This window comes from Neovison vison, chromosome 13, assembly GCF_020171115.1.
Source record: "Neovison vison isolate M4711 chromosome 13, ASM_NN_V1, whole genome shotgun sequence".
Lineage (NCBI taxonomy): Eukaryota > Metazoa > Chordata > Mammalia > Carnivora > Mustelidae > Neogale > Neogale vison.
In genome coordinates, this window is record NC_058103.1 from 44,148,021 (window position 1) to 44,154,807 (window position 6,787).

Consider the following 6,787-nt stretch of genomic DNA (forward strand, 5'->3'; position numbering starts at 1 on the left):
CATTTGCTGTTGCTCTTTTTCTGCTCACTCTGCTTCATCTGCTTAGGTTGGCAAGTTCAGATCATTTATTTATTCTTTCAATCAATATTTACTGAGTACCTATGATGTTCCAGGGACTGTGTACAGTGATCCATTTCCTTTGTGGTAAGCCTCGGCATGATCATCTGGAAACCCCTTTTTACTTACAGCTCTGCAACTATGGGAACAGTAAGACCTCAGAGAAGAAACTGCTGACCCGTTTGCCCAGCCAGACAGATCCCTAGGCAGCTTCTCGATTCCCATGCTCCCAGAATAGCCTAGGAAGAACAGAGGCAGACAGAGACCATGGAAGATACAGCATTGACTTGAACAGTTGCTCTCCTCCTCCTCCCCCCGACTCTCTATTCACCCAGAAAGTCTGACATATTTTCAAGCAGGGGAGGAGGTTGGAGAAAGGACAGGGGTAGATGAAGAGTCGGTGGAGAGGAGTCCTGCAAACAGCTAAGGTTATCTTTCTATCCAGTATGGCAAGACAAGGCGCAAAATAGAATTAAATTGATTTAGAGAAAAGTACTAGGGTAAAGCATATGAAATTGCTGATATTTGACAATTTTTAACTCACAAAACATCAGTTTCATAGGGTTCACCCTGTAAAAGATGGAGTATTTCTTGTGCTTTGAATTTTTTAAACAGTCATATCTGCCACACCTGTTTTAAATTATCTTAGAAAGGCTCAGGTATAAGAAATCATCATCATCATGAGAATTGGGTCTCACATTGAAACATGAAGACAAATTTTGGTCACCTGTGTTAGAAATTGGATGAATGAGTTCTCAGAAGCCCAGATAACAGCTAACATGTGGAAGGTAAACCAGCATCAACTGATTAGATTTCATTCTTTAGTTCACTTTCTAGTTGGATCCTAGTAATAACTCCTTCACAAAATGGGCTTATTAAAAAGCTCAGAAAGATTTAGGGATCTCTAGAACTTCTCAGGGACCAGGGTAAACGGTGGGCTGTATTCCTTGCCAATTTCTTTATCCTTATTAAATCTTTAGGTATATTCCCATCTTGATGAACCCAGAGTTTAGATTACATTTTTTAGAAGGTGACCTCTTACATCACCAAGATTATAAACATTCTAACTAAACTGAACACCAAAACGTGTTTCACACAGCTTAAAAACAGGTTTACTCAGGCAGTGTTCTGGGAGGTCCCAGGGATCTGTCTTTTGCCTCAACAATGTTGGTTGGGACAACCCTTCTACTAGTCTTCAACCAACCTCCAAACTTTCCTCCAGTCACAACCTTGGGAGCCATCATCTCAGCCAACCTCTGCCTCTGGGACCAGCCAGCACCCTATTTTGAGCTTAGCTCCTTATTATGGATCAACCATGAGCTCCCAGATTCGTTAGAATTATTCCATTCATATGGAGGCCACCACCATCAGCTGCCTGTTCAACATGCTTCTGCCAGCCTTCTACACTTACCTCTCTCTGGGCTCCTATTTCAACCATGAGGTTGTAACTGTGGAGGACGTGGGCCCCTTCTTCCTTAAGCTGGCTGAGGAGAAGCTGGAGTGTGCTGAACATCTCTGGAAGATGCCAAACCAGTGCAGTGACCATGCCCTCGTCCAAGACATGCAGAAACCTTCCCAGTTGGAGTGGGGATAAAGCTCTGGATGCCATGGAAGCCACCTTGGTCCTGGAGAAGAACTGGAACCAGGCCTTTCTGGAGCTTCATGCCCTGAGTTCTGCCTGCGCAGACCCCCATCTTTCTGACTTCCTGGAGAACCACTTCCTGGGTGAAGAATTGAAATGCATCAAGAAGATGGGGACCACCTGACTCATCTCTGCAGCTTAGCTGCCCCCAGTTGGGCTAGGTTAGGATCTCCTCCAAAGACTCACCCTCAAGCACAACCCTGAAGCCCAGCAGCCTTTAAGGGGCCTCTTTGGCCACCCCCTGATGCCAGGGCTTCTGCCCCAGTCTCTCCCTGCAGCCACTAGGCAGCTTTTTAACCACCCTGGAGCCCTCTCCCAAACCACACACCAAATGGAAAAAAAGCTTTTTTGCAGGAAAAAAACAAAAAACAAACAGGTATTCTCAATGTCCTAGAAAATTCTCCATCTAGAAATTTACTTGAAGAATATAATGAAAGACATACACAAAGATTTAGGTTTAAAGTTGTATTAGGAAGAGAACACTTGGCACACTCAAACCAGGGTAATTCACATGGGGTTCATTTACCAAGAAATGGAGGGGCTGTAGGAAAACCACAGAGGATGGTGCAGGTACCCAGGGCTTGAGGAGGTGCAGAGGAAAAAGGACAAGGGAAGGATTGGTTCTGAGAAAGGGGAAGAAAGGATTGGCCATGTTGAGAACAGTGACCTTCAGTCGAGGAGCACAGCCAGCTCTAGGAGATCTCAGAAGGGGGGAGCCAGGGACTAATACCCTGATTTCAGTCTTGTCCTTGTCTCCAATCTCCTGCAGGACCTTGTGTTGGCTGAACCACACTGGAAACCAGAGGGCAAAGGAACCAGTTAATTTACTCCCTGAAGGAGAGCAGAGCTGAGAAAAGGATGGAAAAAAGTAGAAAGTGGATCTGGTGGAATAAACAAGAGATATCTGAAACGAAGTGGTTCATTGGAGCATCATTGGTAATATAAGATGGAAAGGAGCCTAAATGTCCCAGACAAGGGGGAAAGTTTAACAAATTTAAGGTATATAGATAGATAGATACCCCAATGGAACCATTGTCAATATTGATACAGAAAATGTCACACAAAAAAGAAAAGTTTATAAAATAACCCATACAATGTGCTTTACCTTTTGTTTTAAATACTATATGTGGACACAGAGATATGTATTTTATAAGTATATACATACTCATAAAATACATGCATACACATTCGTACAAGAGAAAAGGTTTAGAGTGTATACACCAAGGTGTAAATGGTAGCTATTACAGAAAGAGTACAGTTACAGATAATTTTATCTAGGGTTTGCTTTTTGTGTTCTGGCTTTTTCTTTTTCTTTCTTTCTTTCTTTCTTTTTTTTTTTTTTTGAACGGGGAAAGTTTAATATAAAGAATTATTAATTATGGCAGGGGATTGGAGTAATAAGGAGTCAGCCAGTAGGAAACAGAGCTCTTAAGAATATAAGAAGGGTAGATATGAGGGGCAGCCCCAACCCCAAGACCTGAGATAGAGGGTCCAAGGACCCTCTCCACCAAGAGCAGAGGAGAGGATTTGTTGGGCAGGTTGTGGTCAACCTGGGTCAGCAGGGAAGTTACTGTGTGCTGTGTGGTCCAAACTGGCTCAAAATCTACTCTCTAGGGTGCTGGGGAGAGCTAATCAGAGGGAGGAGTCTCTCCAGAAGCATTCAATTGCAAAACCACTGGAGAGGTTGGGTATGTGTGTTGGGGAATTTTCTGGAGACAGGAGCCTGCCAATGCAGTACATTGGAACAAGGGAGGAGACTCCCTTCTGTCCACAAAGCAAGCTCCCTATACCGGTAAAATTTAACATATGTATCTGCTGGCAAAGGAAAATATACAGGGGCTCATTGCCATTTTTGCAGAATGAGGAATGAAGTATGAATGTGAAGCAGAAAAGCAATAAATTGATAACTGGCATACGTTCCAAAACCTACCACCTAGGGATACTGTGTGGGAACACACACAGATATGCATATGGTTTTATAACCTGCTACTTTCTTGCAATAAATGCTGTGGGCATCTTTCCCTGTCAATAAATATAGATCTGCATCAACATTTTTCACTATTAAAAAGCATGTGTGACCTTTGTTTTTTATAACTGATTCTCCACTGGTAAATATTTAAATTGCATTTTATTTTTACTATTCTAAACAATGCTATGTTGGACTTCCTTATTTATTTATTTATTTATTTAGGTGCAAAATGATGGTTTTATTAAAGCATGGGTGTTCCAGGATTTTCTCTCTGTCGGTGCCTGTGGTTCTTGGTCACACCACTTCAAAGAATGAAGAGGTAGACTGGACAGAATGGTGAGCAGCAAAACAAGGTTTATTGAGCGATAGCACAGATGTAGTACAAAGCTTCCGAGGAGGGAGGGGACCCGAGAGGGTTGTCCTGTGTTGAATTTCTTTAAATGATTATTTTCTCAAAATAAGTTATTGGAAGTTGAATCGTTGGATTCACAATCCTGTGTTAAATTGATATGGGTACCTGCTGGCTACATTATCTACTTGATTTAGCCAAAAAAAATCATTTTTCACTTTATGCACGTCTCAAAAATGCGTGAAAAAGATGCTGCTTAAGACACCTGCTCTGGTATCCAGTCAAATAAGGTCAAACCACAGTGTGGTTCCAGAATGAATTGCTCTGAGATCAGGTAGACTGGCCAAGAAAGCTAACTGTCAAAGATGGGACTTAACTCTGGCTCTTCACTAAAATAGAAAATAAAATAAAATAAAATAAAAGAGGGTCTTTTAAATTAATAAACTTTATTTTTTAGAGTAGTTTTCTTTAGGTTCACAACAAAATTGAGCAAAAGTATAGAGAATTTCCGTATACCTCCTGCCCCCCCACCTATGCACAAACTGCCCCATTCTCAACAACCTTCTCCACAGTGACGCATTTTTTACAAGTGATGAATCTACACAGACATGTCATTTTCATTCAAAGTTTATAGTTTAGGTTTATACGAGTCTACATTACATTCACTCTTGGTGCTGTGCATTTTATGGGTTTTGACAAATGAATGATGAAATGTATCTACCATTGTGATATCATACAAAATAGTTTCACCGCCCTAAAAATCCTCTGTGCTTGGCCTATTTAACCCCCCCCCACCCCCCGCTAATCCTTGGTGACCACTAATCGAATTACTGTCTCCATAGTTTTGCATTTTCCAGAATGTCATATAGTTGGAATCATCCATTATGTAGCCTTTTCCGAGTGTCTTCTTTCGCTTAGTAATATACATTTACTTTTCCTCCATCACTCTTCATGGCTTGACAGCTCATTTCTTTTCAACACTGAATAATATCTCATTGTCTATATGTACCAGTTTATTTATCTACCTTGATGCCTTCCAGGTTTGGGCAATTATGAGTAAAACTGCTATAAACACCCATGTGCAGGTTTTTGTGTAGACAGAAGTGTTTGATTCATTTGGGTGAATACCAAGGAGTGCGATCATTGGATCGTAAAAGAATGTTTAGTTTTGTAAGAAACTGCCAACCTGTCTCCCAAAGTGTTTCTATTATTTTGCATCCCTACCAGTAATGAATGGGAATTCCCACTGCTCCCCATCCTCACCAGCATTTAGTGTCACCAGTGTTTTGCATTTAGGCCATGGTCATAGGTATGTATTCATATTTCGTTTCAGTGTCCAATTATCTTATGGCATACAGTGGACATCTTTTCTTGTGCTTAGTTACCATCTGCGTATCATCTTTGGTGAAGTGTCTGTTAAGACCTTTTGCCCATTTTTAAATTGGGTTGCTTGTTTTCTTGTTGAGTTTTAAGAGTTCTTTGTATGTTGCAAATAACAGTCCTTTGTCAATGTATCTTTTGAAAATATTGTCTACTAGTTTGTGGCTTGTTTTCTCATTCTCTTGTTAGTGCCTCTCACTGAACAGAAGTTTTTAATTTTCATGAAGTCCAGCTTACCAGTTATTTCCTTCATGGATCATGCCTTTGGTGTTGTATCTAAAAGGTATCATCACCTAAGATTGTCTAGGTTTCCTCCTATATTATCTTGCAGGAATTTCAGAGCTTTGCATTTTACATTTTTTTTTCTCCCAATTTATTTATTTTCAGAAAAACAGTATTCATTATTTTTTCACCACACCCAGTGCTCCATGCAAGCTGTGCCCTCTATAATACCCACCACCTGGTACCCCAACCTCCCACCCCCCCGCCACTTCAAACCCCTCAGACTGTTTTTCAGAGTCCATAGTCTCTCATGGTTCACCTCCCCTTCCAATTTACCCAAATTCCCTACTACTCTCTAACGCCCCTTGTCCTCCATGCTATTGGTTATGCTCCACAAATGAGTGAAACCATATGATAATTGACTCTTTCTGCTTGACTGATTTCACTCAGCATTTTACATTTAGTGTTAATTTTGTAAAGGATATAAATTTTTGTAAAGGATATAAGGTCTGTGTCTAGATTCTTTTTTTTTTCCTTTCATGTATGTGTCTAGCTGTTCTAGCATGTTGAAAAGAATACCTTTGCTCCGTTATATTGCCTTTGCTCCTTTGGCAAAGATCAGTTGATTATATTTACGTGGTCCTGTTACTGGGCTCTCCTGTTCCATTCATCTATTTGTCTATTCTTTTAACAACATACTATCTTGATTACTATAGCTTTATCATAATTACTATGATAGCTTTATCATAAATCTTGAAGTTGGGCAGTTTCAGTCCTCCGTTTTTGTTCACTTCCAATATTGTGTTGTCTATTCTGGCTCTTTTGTCTCTACATATAAACTTTACAATTAGCTTATCTATATCCATGAATAACTTGCTGGGATTTTTATTGGAATTGCACTGAATCTGTGGATCAAGTTGGGAAGAATTGACCTCTTGACAATGTTGAGTTTTCCTACCCATGAACATGAAATATCTCCATTTATTTAGTTCTTCTTTGATATTTTTCATTAGTTCTGTAGTTTTCCTCATAAATATTTTATACGAATTTTGTTAGATTTATACCTGCGTATTTCATTTTTGGGGGTGCTTACATAAATGATAACATATTTTATTTTCCAGATGATATTGTTTCTTGTTCATATATAGGAAAACGATTGACTTTTGTA

At 40.0% G+C, this 6,787-nt stretch overlaps 1 pseudogene; it reads left to right on the forward strand.

The window, feature by feature from the left end:
- Positions 1 to 1,326: 1,326 nt before the first annotated feature.
- On the forward strand, positions 1,327 to 1,903 carry LOC122894491 (annotated as a pseudogene).
- The last annotated feature ends 4,884 nt before the right edge of the window (positions 1,904 to 6,787 follow it).